Genomic DNA, 16,250 nt, shown 5'->3' with positions numbered 1-16,250 from the left:
CAGAAGGAAATAGGAAGTAAGATCTGCATCCTTCACTGGCACATACTGGAGTGATGTCATATAGAATGACTCATATTTAGGATAGGGAAGAAAGACTGGAACATTGGAAACAGGATTGAAGACCACAACATCATGATGGGTCACAAGAGGAAGGGCACATGCCTGAGTTAGGAGGCTTCATCTTCTCATCTGTAAAACAGGAATAATAACTACTTCACTGATTTAATAAGATTAATGAAAGCACCTTGTGCACACTTGACATATAATAAGAGCAGAAAACACACACACACATTATATAGATAGATAGATAGATAGATAGATAGATAGATAGATAGATAGATAGATAGATAATTCCTCCTCTCTTTGCTGTCTTGACTTTGGCTAAAGCTGATCTTACTAATCTCTCCACATGTAAGTGCATCTCTTCCTTGTATGTGTGTGCTTAGTCGTTCAGTCATGTCTGACTCTTGTGACTCCATAGACTGTATCCTGCCAGGCTCCTCTGTCCATGGAATTCTCCAGGCCAGAATACTGGAGTGGGTATCTGTTCCCTTCTCCAGGGGATCTTCCCAACCCAGGGGTCAAATCCAGGTCTCCCACATTTCAGGCAGATTCCTTACTGTCTGAGCCACCAGGGAAGCCCTCCCAATTCACAGCCTCCAAACAAACAAGTGTATTTATTTGCTTACTTATTTAATTATACTTAGGTAGGTACAGGGTATACAGGAAAAGGCATCTTTGGTACTTCTTGCCTAAAAAGCTTCTTGATGAAAGTGAAAGAGATGAGTGAAAAAGTTGGCTTAAAGCTCAACATTCAGAAAACGAAGATCATGGCATCTGGTCCCATCACTTCATGGGAAATAGATGGGGAAACAGTGTCAGACTTTATTTTTTCGGGGGCTTCAAAATCACTGCAGATGGTAACTGCAGCTATGAAATTAAAAGATGTTTACTCCTTGGAAGGAAAGTTGTGACCAACCTAGATAGCATATTCAAAAGCAGAGACATTACTTTGCTGACTAAGGTCCGTCTAGTCAAGGCTGTGGTTTTCCAGTGGTCATGTATGGATGTGAGAGTTGGACTGTGAAGAAGGCTGAGCGCTGAAGAATTGATGCTTTTGAACTGTGATGTTAGAGAAGACTCTTGAGAGTCCCTTGGACTGCAGGGAGATCCAACCAGTCCATTCTGAAGGAGATCAACCCTGGGTTTTCTTTGGAAGGAATGATGTTAAAGCTGAAACTCCAGTACTTTGGCCACCTCATGTGAAGAGTTGACTGATTGGAAAAGACTCTGATGCTGGGAGGGATTGGGGGCAGGAGGAGAAGGGGACGACAGAGGATGAGATATTTGGCTGGCACAACTGACTCGATGGACGTGAGTTTGAGTGAACTCTGGGAGTTGGTGATGGACAGGGAGGCCTGGCGTGCTGCAATTCATGGGGTTGCGAAGAGTCGGACACGACTGAGTGACTGAGCTGAACTAAACTGAACAGGGAAGAGAATCTCATGGACAGAGGAGCCTGGCAGGATACAGTCTATGGGGTCACAAGAGTTGACATGACTGAATGACTAAGCACACACACACAGGGAAGGGATGAGCTTAAATGTGGAGAAATTAGTAGGGCCAGCTTTAGCCAAAGTCAAGACAGCAAACTGAGGAGGAAGTATGCAAGAGGATACACACCATTTTGCTACTTTCTGGAGGTATATAATTTATAAACAAAAAATTAAGCAATCAGAAAGTATTTTGAATCAGGGCACTCAGTTTCTGTTTAACTACTGGCTGAACCACCTCTCCACCCTCCAGACCACAGGTAATTGATTTTGGATGGAAATATCTGGAAAAAGAAATTAACCAGCTGGGTCACTGGTGACTGGGAATGTATTCTGACACAAATCAGAATACTAAAAAAGTGCATTAACCGCATTATTCTGGGTTGACTGTAGTTTGTGGTTTGTTAATTTTATGAAAATGGTAATCCGTATTTCTCTAATAATTAGTGATGTTGGGCATCTTTTCATGTATTTGCCATCAGTATGTCTTCTTGGAGAAATGTCTATTTAGATCTCCTGCCCATTTGTTTGATTGGGTTGTTTGGTTTTCTGATATTGAGGTACATGAGCTGTTTGTATACTTTGGAGAATAATCCCTTGTCAATTGTTTCATTTTCAAATAGGGAGAAAGTATGCCTTTTCATCTTGTTTATGGTAATTTTTGCTGTGCAATAAAAAGAAAAAGCTTTTAAGTTTAATTAGGTCTCATTTGTTTACTTTTGATTTCATGACTCTAGGAGCTCGGTCAAAAAAAGATCTAGCTGCGATTTATGTCAAAGACTGTTCTGCCTATGTTTTCCTCTAAGAGCTCTATAGTGTCTGGCCTTACATTTAGGTCTTTAATCCATTTTGAGTTTATGTTTGTGTATGGTGTTAGAGGGTGTTCTAATTTCATTCTTTTACATGCAGTTGTCTAGTTCTCCCAGCACCAGTTACTGAAGAGACTGTCCATTCTCCTCTGTATATTCTTGCCACGTCTGTCAAAGATTAGATGACCATAGGTACATGGGTTTATCTCTGGGCTTTTTATCTTGTTTAATTGATCTATATTTCTCTTTTTGTGCCAGTACCATCATGTTGTCTTGATTACTGTAGCTTTGTACTATAGTTTGAAGTCAGGGAGTCTGTTTCTTTCAGTTCCATTTTTCATTCTCAAGATCACATTGGCTATTAGAGTTTTTTTGGTGTGTGATTCCATACAAACTATAAACATTTCGTGCTAATTCTTTGAAAAACGTCACTGGTAATTTGATAGGGATTGTGTTGAATGTATAGATTGCTTTGGATATTATAGTCATTTTCATAATATTGATTCTTCCAATGTAACAACACATTTGTATCATCTTTTATTTCTTTCATCAATATCTTATAGTTTTCTGTGTACAGGTCTTTTGCCTCCTTAGGTAGGTATATTCTGCCTTAGGGTGTGTGCTTAGTCACTCAGTCGTGTTTGACTCTTTGTGACCCCATGGACTGTAGTCTGCCAGGCTCCTCTGTCCATGGAATTCTCCAGGCAAGAATACTGGAGTGTTGCCATTTCCTTCTCCAGGGGATCTTCCTAACTCAGGGATTGAAACCGGGTCTCCTGCATTGCACGCAGATTCTTTACCATCTAAGCCACCAGGGAAGCCCCAAATATTCCTCCTTAGATAGGTTCTATTCTTTTTGTTACTATGGTAAATGTGATTGTTTCCTTATTTTCTCTTTCTCATCTTTAATTGTTAGTTTATAAAAATGCGAGATATTTCTGTGTATTAATTTTGTGTTCTAAAACTTTTCTAAATTAATTGATTAGCTCTAGTAGTTTTCTGGTGACATCCTTAGCATTGTCTATGTATAGTATCATGTCATCTGCAAACAGTCAGAGTTTTACTTCTTCTTTTCCAATTTGGATTCCTTTCTTTTTCTTCTCTTATTGCCATGGCTAGAGACTTACACAACCATGTTAAATAACAGTGGCAAGACTGGAAATCCTTGTCTTGTTCTTGATCTTAGAGGAAATGCTTTCCACTTTTCACTGTTGAGAATAATGTTTGCTGTGGGTTTGTTGTATATTTGGGGGCTTTCCTGGTGGCTCAGATGGTAAGGAATCTGCCTGCAATGCAGGAGACCTGGATTCAATCCCTGGGCAAAGAACAGACTGTGGAGAAGGGAATGGCTACCCACTCCAATATTCTTACCTGGAGAATTCCACAGACAGAGGAGCCTGACTGGATACAGTCCATGTGATCACAAAGAGTCAGATACAACTGAATGACTAACACTTTATCATATATAGCCTTTATTATGTTGAGGTAGTTTCTCTCTGTGTCCATTTTCTGGAGTTTTTTTAAATCATAAATGGAGAGTTTTTCTGGAGAGTTTTTATCATAAATGTTGAATTTTATTTAACACTTTATTCATCCACTGAGATGATCATAGGGATTTTAATTCTTCAATTTGTTAATGTGGTGTAATTGATTTGTGTATACTGAAGAATCCTTGCATTGCTGGGATAAATCTCACTTGATCATGGTGTACGATCCTTTTAATGTGTTGTTGGATTCTATCTGCTAGTAGTATGTTGAGGACTTTTGTGTCCATGTTCATCAGAGATACTGGTTTGTAATTTTATTTTCTTGTGATATTTTTGTCTGCTTTTGGTATCAGGGTAATGGCTGCCTCATTGTATGAGCTTGGGTATGTTCCTTCCTCTGTGATACTTTGGAGGAGCTTGAGAAGGATAGGTGTTAGCTTTTCTCTAAATCTTTGATAGTATTTGCCTGTGAAGCCATTTGGTCCTGGATTTTTTTTTTGTTGTTGTTCTTGTTGGAAGTTTTTTTTTTTCCAAATATAATTGCTTTTTAATTTTAATCCAGATATATTTTATCAAATTACAAGAAATATACATGCTTCTTTATTTGAAAAAGCTCCCTAGGGCTTTTGTACAACATATCACCACGTCTATGCATCTAGCTTTCTTTTTTTAATTTTTGAGGATAATTACAATATTGTGATGGTTTTTGCCATACCATAGGTATACATATGTCCCCTCCCTTTTCAACCTCCCATCCACTTCCCTCCCTATCCCACCTATCCAGGTTGTCGTAGAGCACTTGTTTTGGGTTCCCTGCATCATACATCAAACTCCCACTGGCTATCTTACATATGGAAATGTATATGTTTCAGTGCTATTCTCTCAAATCATCCTGCCCTCTCCTTTCCTCACTGTGTCCAAAAGTCTGTTCTTTATGTCTTTTCTGTTGGCAAATCCATCAGTCTTTCCTGTCTGGAACCTAACTTTGTGGCGCCATTTGTAAAGCCCATTCTTAATCCCAAGTTGATAGGAAGAGTCACATATATTTTTGTCTAGTACTTTTGTGGTTTTGAATTACATTTATCTTTTTTTCTATTAAATGATACTTTTAGTGATATAAAATTTTGTTATTTTATGTTGACCAGTCATGATACAGTTATTGTATTAAGCAAAACCCACAAAAGTAGAAGATGTTTATCAGTTTTCAAAATCAACAGCCAGACAAAAAATAAAAGATCATTATAATTGCAAGTCATAATGGAAACATGATTAACCTAACAATACAAAATAATAACATACAATTTGGGGCGTTAAGCAAAGTGATGTGGTAAGCGGAAGTGCATACATGTACATGCTTTCATCTGCCCAGCCAGTCTATGTCTTTTTGTTCGTGCATTTAATTCATTTACATTTAAGGTAATTATCAATATATATGATCTTATTACTGTTTTCTTAACTGTTTTGGGTTTATTTTGTGTAGGTATTTTCCTTCTCATGTGTTTCCTGCTTAGAGAAGTTCCTTTAGCATATGTTGTAAAGCTGATTTGGTGGTGCTGAATTTTCTTAACCTTTCCTTGTCTGGAAAGCTATTGACTTTTTTGTCAAATTTTATTGAGAGTCTTGCAGGGTTGAGTACTCTTGGTTGTAGGTTATTCTCTTTCATCACTTTCAATATATGATGCCATTCCTTCTCGCTCATAGAGTTTCTATTGAGAAATCAGTTGATAACCTTATGGGAGTTCCCTTGTATGGTATTTGTGTTTTTTCCCTTGTTGCTTTTAATATTTTTCTTTGTCTTTAATTATTGTCAGTTTCATTACTATGTGTCTCAGTATGTCCCTCACTGAGCTTATCCTGCCTGGGACTCTCTATGATTCTTGAACTCAGTTGACAATTTTCTTTCTTATGTTAGGGAAGTTTTCAGGTATTATCTCTTCAAATATTTTCTCAGGTCCTTTCTATATTTTTTTTTGGAGACCTTATAATGGGAATGTTGGTGTTTTTTAAAAATTATTTATTTTTAAATGAAAGATGAATATTTTTAATGACAAGAGGTACAATTCACAAAGAAGAAAGACATCATAAACCATTAGACACCTAACAACAAAGAAACAAAGATACATAAAGAAAAATCAGAAGAAATATGAGAAAAGAAAAAAAATATAATCATACTGAGACATATTAACATTTCTGTGAGAATATTTTATCAAGTGCAGAAAAAATGAGAATAGGAGCATCTTGAGTGATATCATCAATAATTTAAATATAATAGGTTTATATTAATATTAATTTATATTAATCTTATACACAAATATATTTAAATTTTTTATCTCATATGTTGTTATTAGATTTCCATAAGACATTCAGAAAAATTGGCAAAAAGCTAAATCTTGCTAAATTTTAAAAAGAATTAACTTTTTGTGTGTGATTCAGTTATACATATAAACATATATTATTTTTGAAATTATTTTACATTATAGGTTATTACATCATATTGACTATAGTTCCCTGTGCTATACAGTAAACCTTTGTTGCTTGTTGCATATCTATTTTTAAAATTAGAAATCTAGCATTCTATTAATACTAAGTCAAAAAGTGGAATCAAAATGTCATAATTATTTAGACAAAAATAAGTTTTCTAATATATATATATATGATACATATTATTTATATATATAGGTATACAAAAGCTTTTCTATGTGTTGGTGCACTTAATGTTGTCCCAGAGGTCTCTTAGGCTATCTTCATTTTTTTTTTCATTCCTTTTTCCATATTCTGTTCTGCAGCAGTGATTTCCATCATTCTGCCCGTAAGTTCATTTATCTGCTCTTCTACCCCAGTTATTCTGCTATTGATTCTTTCTAGTGTATTATCCATCTCTTGGATTTGTTTGTTCTTTAGTTCTTCTAGGTCTATGGTAAATATTTCTTTCATCTTCTCCATTGTTTTCCTGAGATCTTGGATCATATTCATTATTGTTTTGAATACTTTTTCTGGAAGGTTGCCTATCTCCACTAAAGTTTAGTTGCTTTGCTGGGGTTTTAACTTGTCCCTTCATCTGGGATATTACTTTCTGATTTTTCATGCTGATTAACTTTCTGTAATGTTGCTTTTGTTTTAGATAATGTGGGTTTATGGTTCATGCTTTTTCTGTCGGCTTTCTGATGTAAGAGGCTAAGAGGCTTCTGTAAGCTTCCTGATGGGAGGGACTGGTGGTGGGAAAAACTGGGTCTTGCTCTGGTGGGCAAGGCCTTGCTTAGTTCAGCTCAGTCACTGAGTCGTGTCCGACTCTTTGCAACCCCATGAATTGCAGCATGCCAGGCCTCCCTGTCCATCACCAACTCCCAGAGATCACTCAAACTCACGTCCATCGAGTCAGTGATGCCAGCCAAATATCTTATCCTCTGTCATCCCCTTCTCCTCCTGCCCCCAATCCCTCCCAGCATCAGAGTCTTTTCCAATGAGTCAACTCTTTGCCTGAGGTGACCAAAGTACTGGAGTTTCAGCTTTAGCATCATTCCTTCCAAAGAAATCCCAGGGTTGATCTCCTTCAGAATGGACTGGTTGGATCTCCTTGCAGTCCAAGGGACTCTCAAGAGTCTTCTCTAACATCACAGTTCAAAAGCATCAATTCTTCAGTGCTCAGCTTTCTTCACAGTCCAACTCTCACATCCATACATGACCACAGGAAAAACCATAGCCTTGACTAGACAGACCTTAGTCGACAAAGTAATGTCTCTGCTTTTGAATATGCTATCTAGATTGGTCATAACTTTCCTTCCAAGGAGTAAGCATCTTTTAATTTCATGGCTGCAGTCACCATCTGCAGTGATTTTGGAGCCCCCCAAAATAAAGTCTGACACTGTTTTCAATGTTTCCCCATCTATTTCCCATGAAGTGATGGGACTGGATGCCATGATCTTCGTTTTCTGAATGTTGAGCTTTAAGCCAACTTTTTCATTCTCCACTTTCACCAAGAGGCTTTTTAGTTCCTCTTCACTTTCTGCCATAAGGGTCGTGTCATCTGTATATCTAAGGTTATTGATATTCCTCCCAGAAATCTTGATTCCAGCTTGTGTTTCTTCCAGTCCAGTGTTTCTCATGATGTACTGTGCGTATAAGTTAGATAAGCAGGGTGACAACCACATGGATATTACCAGAAGGCAGGTCAGATGGTCTGGTATTCCCATCTGTCTCAGAATTTTCCACAGTTTATTGTGATCCACACAGTCAAAGGCTTTGGCATAGTCAATAAAGCAGAAATAGATGTTTTTCTGGAACTCTCTTGCTTTTTCCATGATCCAGCAGATGTTGGCAATTTGATCTCTGTTCCTCTGCCTTTTCTAAAACCAGCTTGAACATCTGGAAGTTCATGGTTCATGGATTGCTAAAGCCTGGCTTGGAGAATTTTGAGCATTACTTTACTAGCATGTGAGATGAGTACAATTGTGTGGTAGTTTGAGCATTCTTTGGCATTGCCTTTCTTTGGGATTGGAATGAAAAATGACCTTTTCCTGTCCTGTGGCCAGTGCTGAGTTCTCCAAATGTGCTGGCATATTGAGTGCAGCACTTTCACAGCATCATCTTTCAGGATTTGAAACAGCTCAACTGGAATTCCATCACCTCCACTAGCTTTGTTCGTAGTGATGCTTTCTAAGGTCCACTTGACTTCACATTCTAGGATGTCTGGCTCTAGGTGAGTGATCACTCCATCGTGATTATCTGGGTCATGAAGATCTTTTTGTACAGTTCTTCTGTGTATTCTTGCCACCTCTTCTTAATATCTTCTACTTCCGTTAGGTCCAGACCACTTCTGTCCTTTATCGAGCCCATCTTTGCATGAAATGTTCCCTTGGTATCTCTAATTTTCTTGAAGGGATCTCTAGTCTTTCCCATTCTGTTCTTTTCCTCTATTTCTTTGCATTGATTGCTGAAGAAGGCTTTCTTATTTCTTCTTGCTCTTCTTTGGAACTCTGCATTCAGATGCTTATATCTGTCCTTTTCTCCTTTGCTTTTCACTTCTCCTCTTTTCACAGCTATTTGTAAGGCCTCCCCAGACAGCCATGTTGCTTTTTTGCATTTCTTTTCCATGGGGATGGACTTGATCTCTGTCTCTTGTACAATGTCACAAACTTCATTCCATAGTTCATCAGGCACTCTATCTATCAGATCTAGGCCCTTAAATCTATTTCTTACTTCCACTGTATAATCATAAGGGATTTGATTTAGGTCATACCTAAATGGTCTAGCGGTTTTCCATGCTTTCTTCAATTTGAGTCTGAATTTGGTAATAAGGAGTTCATGATCTGAGCCACAGTCAACTCCTGGTCTTGTTTTTGCTGACTGTATAGAGCTTCTCCATCTTTGGCTGCAGAGAATATAATCAATCTGTTTTTGGTGTTGACCATCTAGTGATGTCCATGTGTAGTCTTCTCTTGGGTTGTTGGAAGAGGGTGTTTGCTATGACCAGTGCATTCTTGGCAAAACTCTTTTAGTCTTTGCCCTGCTTCATTCCGCATTCCAAGGCCAAATTTGCCTGTGACTCCAGGTGTTCCTTGACTTCCTGCTTTTGCATTCCAGTCCCCTAGAATGAAAAGGACATCTTTTTAGGGTGTTAATTCTAAAAGATCTTGTAGGTCTTCACAGAACCGTTCAACTTCAGTTTCTTCAGTGTTACTGGTTGGGGCATAGACTTGGGTAGCTGTGATATTGAATGTTTTGGCTTGGAAACGAACAGAGATCATTCTGTCCTTTTTGAGATTGCACCCCAGTACTGCATTTCGGACTGTTTTGTTGACCATGATGGCTACTCCATTTCTTCTGAGGGATTCCTGCCCACAGTAGTAGATATAATGGTCATCTGAGTTAAATTCACCCATTCCAGTCCATTTTAGTTTGCTGATTCCTAGAATGTCAACGTTCAGTCTTGCCATCTTCCATTTGACCACTTCCAATTTGCCTTGATTCATGGACCTGACATTCCAGGTTCCTATGCATTATTGCTCTTTACAGCATTGGACCTTGAGTCTATCTCCAGTCACAACCACAACTGAGTATTGTTTTTGTTTTGGCTCCATCCCTTTATTCTTTCTAGAGTTATTTCTCCACTGATCTCCAGTAGCATGTTGGGCTCCTACTGACCTAGGGAGTTCCTGTTTCATTATCCTCTCATTTTGCCTTTGCATACTTTCATGGAGTTCTCAAGGCAAGAATACTGAAGTGGCTTGTCATTCCCTTCTTCAGTGGACCACATTCTGTTAGACCTCTCCACCATACCCCCTTGTCTTGGGTTGCCCTGTGGGCACGGCTCAGTTTCATTGAGTTAGACAAGGCTGTGGTCCTAGTGTGATTAGATTGACTAGTTTTCTGTGAGTATGGTTTCAGTGTGTCTGCCTTCTGATGCCCTCTTGCAACACCTACCATCTTACATGGTTTTCTTACATTGGTGGTGGGGTATCTCTTCATGGCTGCTCCAGCAAAGCGCAGCCACTGCTCCTTACCTTGGACCAAGGGTATCTCCTCACCGCTGCCCTTCCTGACCTTCAACATGGGATAGCTCCTCTAGGCCCTCCTGCATCAGCGCAGCCACCGCTCCTTGGACGTGGGGTTGTTCCTCCATGCCTCCACTCAGTAAAGCTTTAATCCAATTGTCTGCTGATGGGTAGAGTTGTGCTTACTTCTTGTTAATTGTTTAGCCTGAGGTGAGTCAGCCATGGAGACTATGGGCTCTATGGTAGTGTTTAGTGGTGACTTCTGAGAGGACTTATGCCGTGTAGCCCCTTCAGGACTGCTGCTTCCCAACTCCATGGCCATGATAAGCCACAGCTCCATGCCTGTGACAAGCCACTGCTGACCCACTTCTCTATACTGTTACTGCTAAGTCACTTCAGTCGTGTCCAACTCTGTGTTACCCCATAGATGGCAGCTCACCAAGCTCCCCGTCCCTGGGATTCTCCAGGCAAGAACACTGGACTGGGTTGCCATTTCCTTCTCCAATGTGTGAAAGTGAAAAGTGAAGGGGAAGTTGCTCAGTCGTGTCCAACTCTTCATGACCCCATGGGCTGCAGCCTACCAGGCTCCTCCATCCATGGGATTTTCCAGGTGAGAGTAATGGACTGGTGTGCCATCGCCTTCTCTATAAGAGACCCTCAAACACTAACAGGTAGGTCTGGTTCAGTCTTCTGTGGGGTCGCTGCTCTTTCCCCTGGGTCTTGGTGCATGGAACACTTTGTGCCCTCCAAGACTGGAGTCTGTTTCTCCCAGTCATGTGGAAGTACTGTAATCAAATCCCACTGGCCTTGAAAATCATATTCCCTGGGAATTCCCTGTCCCTTTACTGAATCCCCAGGCTGGGAAGCCTGAGTTAGGGCTCAGAACCTTCACAACAGTGGGAGGACTTCTCTGATATTATTGTTCTCCAGTTTGTGGGTTGCCCATCTGGCAGGTATGAGATATGATTTTATCATGATTGTGCCCCAACAATCAGTTCCCTGGGAAGTTGCATGGCCCACCTGAAACTGTACCCTTGTGGTACACTCGGAAGCCCAAGTAGCTTGGCCCTGGAGGTGCACTCCTTACTTGTGCTGTGGTAACCCCCGTGTAGTCCAGCCACTGTGAGCATTCCAAACACACGCCAGTGGCATTTGCAGTGTCCCTCCCTCTCCATAATACAACTGAACAAATGAGCCTGAATAAGTGGCTACTTTTGTCCTGTCATGTCAAGGCAGAGATCAGACACTGAAGACAGACTTGCTAGCAGAGGCGGGTCAACATGAGCAAAGCAAGGAAAGAGGGAGTGCCCCAAAAGTGGCAGGTGAAACAGATTACAATCCTGCAGTTAAAACGAGACTGTGTACTTTAGGGGCAACTGTAGACTTAGAGAACAAATACAAGCTGGAACAAGGGATGATGTGAGACTGAAATGACTCCATAATGCCCATAACAGGTCCAGAGACTTTCCTAGATATATTGGAAGACCTCCTGAGTAGGCAATTCGACTGGAGCAAGAAAACAGAGGAATCCCACAAACATTCCTCTCACTACCCCTGTATATATATATATTTCTGGCCTCTTATAAAAATTTATTTTATAATTTATTTATTTATATTTATTTATAATTTATTTATTATTATTTTTTAAAAATTTAAAATTTATTCTTATTTTTCCTTCTTTCTTCTGCCCCCTTTTTTCATTTTTCCCTCATACTGTCCTAATATTGTCCTTTATTTCTCATTTAATTTTTATAGCTTACTTTTACCTTTCTAAAAAATAACCTCTTTTAATTTATTCCACATTGTTTTCATTTTTTGCATGTGATTTTTTTTTAAATATTGTATTTTGAGAGTCTATGTTTTATTCTAGATTTTTGCTTTTTGCTTTTTAGCTTTTGTTGTTAATTTTGTATCTTTGAAAGTCTAATTTTTAGTACCAATTTTCACCTATGGATTTGATTATTGGCTCGATTTCTCTTTTCTGACTCTCGTTTTTCTCCTCCTTGTCACCTTTTCTTTTTCTTCCCTCTTTTCTTCTCTATACAACTATGATTCTCTTTGGGTGTTCCTGGCTGTTGAGAGTTGTTTCACCATTAATCTATGGGTTTTGTCTTCTGTGCTGTGTGGACTGAGAAGTCTTGATGTTACTGCAAGAAGTAGGGACTGAAACCCTGAGGCAGGAGACTCACCTCCAGGACTCTAGATCATCAGAGAACTCCAGACCCCAGGGAACATTAGTAGACAAGCACTAGCCAAAAAAGCCTTCATATTTACACTGGGACTAAGCTCCACCTAAGAGCCAGCAAGCCCAGTGCAAGACACCCCATGCCATTCCTCCACGAAAACAGTATCAAAACCATGCACATTAACAGACAGGCTGCTCAAAGCTGTACCAAACCCACAGACACCCCAAAATCACTACTGGACACTGCACTTCTCTGCAGAGAGATGAGATCCAGTTCTATTCACCAGAACACAGACACAAGTTCCCCCAACCAAGAAACCTTTAAAAGGCACTGGTCTAGCCCTTTTGATGGAGAGAAGGTGCAATAATCAAGAGGAATTACAATCCTCCGGCCTACAGAAAGGAGACTCCCAAACACAGCAAGCTAAACAAATGAAAAGAGAGAGAAATATCCAGCAGGTGAAGCAATACAGTAAAAACCTACCAGACCAAATAAAAAAGAGATGGATATAAGGAATTTACCTGAAAAAAAATTAGAATGATGATAGTAAAGATTATCCAAAATCTTGAAAACAAAATGGAGATAAGGATAAATACACTGGAGACATGGATTGAGAACATGCAATAAATGTTTAACAAGGACCTAGAATAAATCAAGAATAGCCAATCATCAATGAACAATGCAATAACTGAGATTAAAACACTCTGGAGGGAAAAAAGAGAAGAGGAGTAAAGGCAGAAGAATGGATAAGTGAGCTGGAACATAGAATGGTGGAAATAAATTGAGCAGAGTGGAATAAAGAAACAAAGAATAAAAAGAAATTAGGACAGCTTCAGAGACCTCTGGGACAATGATAAGCACCCAAACATTAGAATTATATGAATCCCAGAAGGAGACAAAGGAAACGGCATGAGGGAATATTTGAGAATTGCTGGGAGAAATATCAATAACATCAGATATGTAGATGACACCACCCTTTTGGCAGAAAGTGAAGAAGAACTGAAGATTTAGTCCAATGATGAAAGTGAAAGGAGAGTGAAAAAGCAGGCTTAAAACAAAATGTTAAATAAAACTAAGATCAGGGCATCCAGTCACATCATTTCATGGCATGTAGATGATGAAACAATGGAAACAGTGAAAGACTTTATTTTGGAGGGCTCTAAAATCACTGTGGACAGTGACTGCAGTCATGAAATTAAAACACGCTTGCTCACTGGATGAAAAGCTATGACAAACCTAGACAGCATATTAAAAAGCAGAGACACTGCTTTGCCAACAAAGGTCTGTACATCAAAGGTATGATTTTTCCATTAGTCATGTATGGATGTGAGAGTTGGACCATAAAGAAGGCTGAGGGCCAAAGAATTGATGGTTTCAAACTGTGCTGTTGGAGAAGACTCTTGAGAGTCCTTGGACTGCTGGAAGAGCCAACCAGTCAACCCTAATGGAAGTCAATCCTGAATATTCACTGGAAGGACTGATGCTGAAGCTGAAGCTCCAATCATTTGGCCACCTGATGTGAAGAGCTGACACACTGGAAAAGACCCTGATGCTGGGAAAGATAGAAGGCAGGAGGAGAAGGGACAGGACAAGATGGTTGGTTGGCATTACCAACTCAATGGACATGAGTTTGAGCAAGTTCTGGGAGATAGTGAAAGACAGGAAAGCCTGGCATGCTGTAGTCTATGGGATCACAAAGAGTCGGAAATGATTGAGTGAGTGAACAACAATAGTTGAATACTTCAGTAAAACAAGAAAAGAAATAGCCACTCAAAGAAACCCAGAGAGACCCAAACAGGATAAACTCAAGGAGAAATATGCCAAGACACAAATTAATCAAAATAACAAAAATTAAACACAAAGAACAAATATTAAAGGCAGCAAGGGAAAAGCAATAAATAATATACAAGGGGATTCCCATAAAGCTAACAGCTGATCTTTCAACAGAAACTCTGCAGGCCAGTAAAAGAATGGCAGGATACACTTAAAGTGATGAAAGGGAAAAATCTACAACCAAGATTACACTTTAAGTGATGAAAGGGAAAAACCTACAACCATGATTACTCTACTCAGCAAGCATCTCATTCAAATTCTGAGGAGAAATCAAAAGCTTTATAGAAAAGCAAAAGCGAAAAGAATTGAACATCACCATACCAGTCTTTCAACAAATACTAAATGGCTTTCTCTAAACAGGAAACACAGAAGAGGCCTATAAAAATAAACCCAAAATAATAAAGTAAATGGTAATGGGACCATACTTATCAATAATTACGTTAAACATAAATGGGTTAAATGGTCCAACTCAAAGATATAGACTGGCCAAATGGATACAAAATCAAGACCTCTAAGAGACTTACCTGAAACCTAGGGACACATATATATTGAAAGTCAGGGGCTGGAATAAGATATTTTATGCAACTGGAAACCAAAAGAAAGCAAGTGTAGCAATACTAATATCAGATAAATCGATTTTAAAATAAATACCATTATAAGAAATAGAGGACATTACATAATGACCAAGGGATCAATCCAAGAAGACATAACACAATTATCAATATATATGCACCCAACATAAGAGCACCTCAATACATAAGGCAAATGCCAACAACTATTAAAGGGGAAATCAGTAGTAACACAATAACAGTAGGGGTATTTAATACCCCACTCACACCAATGGATGGATCAACCAGACAGAAAATTAATAAGGAAACATAAGCTTTAAATGATACATTGGACCAGTTGGACCTGATATCCACAGGGCATTTCACTGCAAAACAATGGGTTTCATCTTTTCTTTGAATGTACATTAAATAATTGCTAGGATAGATCCCATCCTGGGCCACAAATTAAACTCTGGTAAATTTAAACAAACTGAAATCATTTCAAGTATCTTTTCTGATCACAGTGCTCTGAGATAAAGAATCAACTACAGGAAAAAAAAATCTATGAAAAACACAAACACGTGTAGGTGAAACAATACACTTCTAAATGGTCAACAGATCACTGAAGAAATAAAAAGGGATATCAACATAGGCAGAGAAACAAATGACAGTGAAGACATGACAACCTAAAATCTATGGGATTCAGGAAAAGCAGTACTTAAGTGGGAAGTTCACAGCAATACAAGCTTACCTCAAGAAAAAAGGGAGACATCAAATAAAAAACCTAACCTTGTATATAAAACAACTAGAAAAACAAAACCAAAAAATAACCCTCAAAGTTAATAGAATGAAAAATATCATAAAGATGAGAGCAGAAATAAATGAAAAAGAAAAGAAGAATACTATAAAAAAGATCAATAAAATTAAATGCTGGTTCTAGGAGAAGATAAACAAAATGGACTAATTTTTTAGTCAAATTCAGTAAGAAAAAAGGGAGAAGACTCAATAACATTAGAAATGAAAAAGGAAAATTTACAACAGACAGCACAGGAAAATAAAGGATCATAAGAGACTACTATGAGCAACCCTATGCCAATAAAATGGATAACTTGGAAGAAATGGACAAATTCTTAGAAAAGTATGACCTTCCAAAACTGAACTAGAAAGAAATAGAAAATATGAACAGACCAATCCCAAGCATGGAAATTGAAACTACAATAAAAAATCTTCCACCGACCAAAAGCCCAAGACCAGATAGCTTCATAGGGGAACTCTACGAAACATTTATACAAGAGCTAACACCTATTCTGCTTAACTTTTCCAGAAAATTGCAGAGGAAGAAA

This window comes from Capra hircus (genome assembly GCF_001704415.2).
Source record: "Capra hircus breed San Clemente chromosome X unlocalized genomic scaffold, ASM170441v1, whole genome shotgun sequence".
In the NCBI taxonomy this organism is placed as follows: Eukaryota; Metazoa; Chordata; class Mammalia; order Artiodactyla; family Bovidae; genus Capra; species Capra hircus.
Note: the sequence above shows the minus strand (reverse complement) of the source record.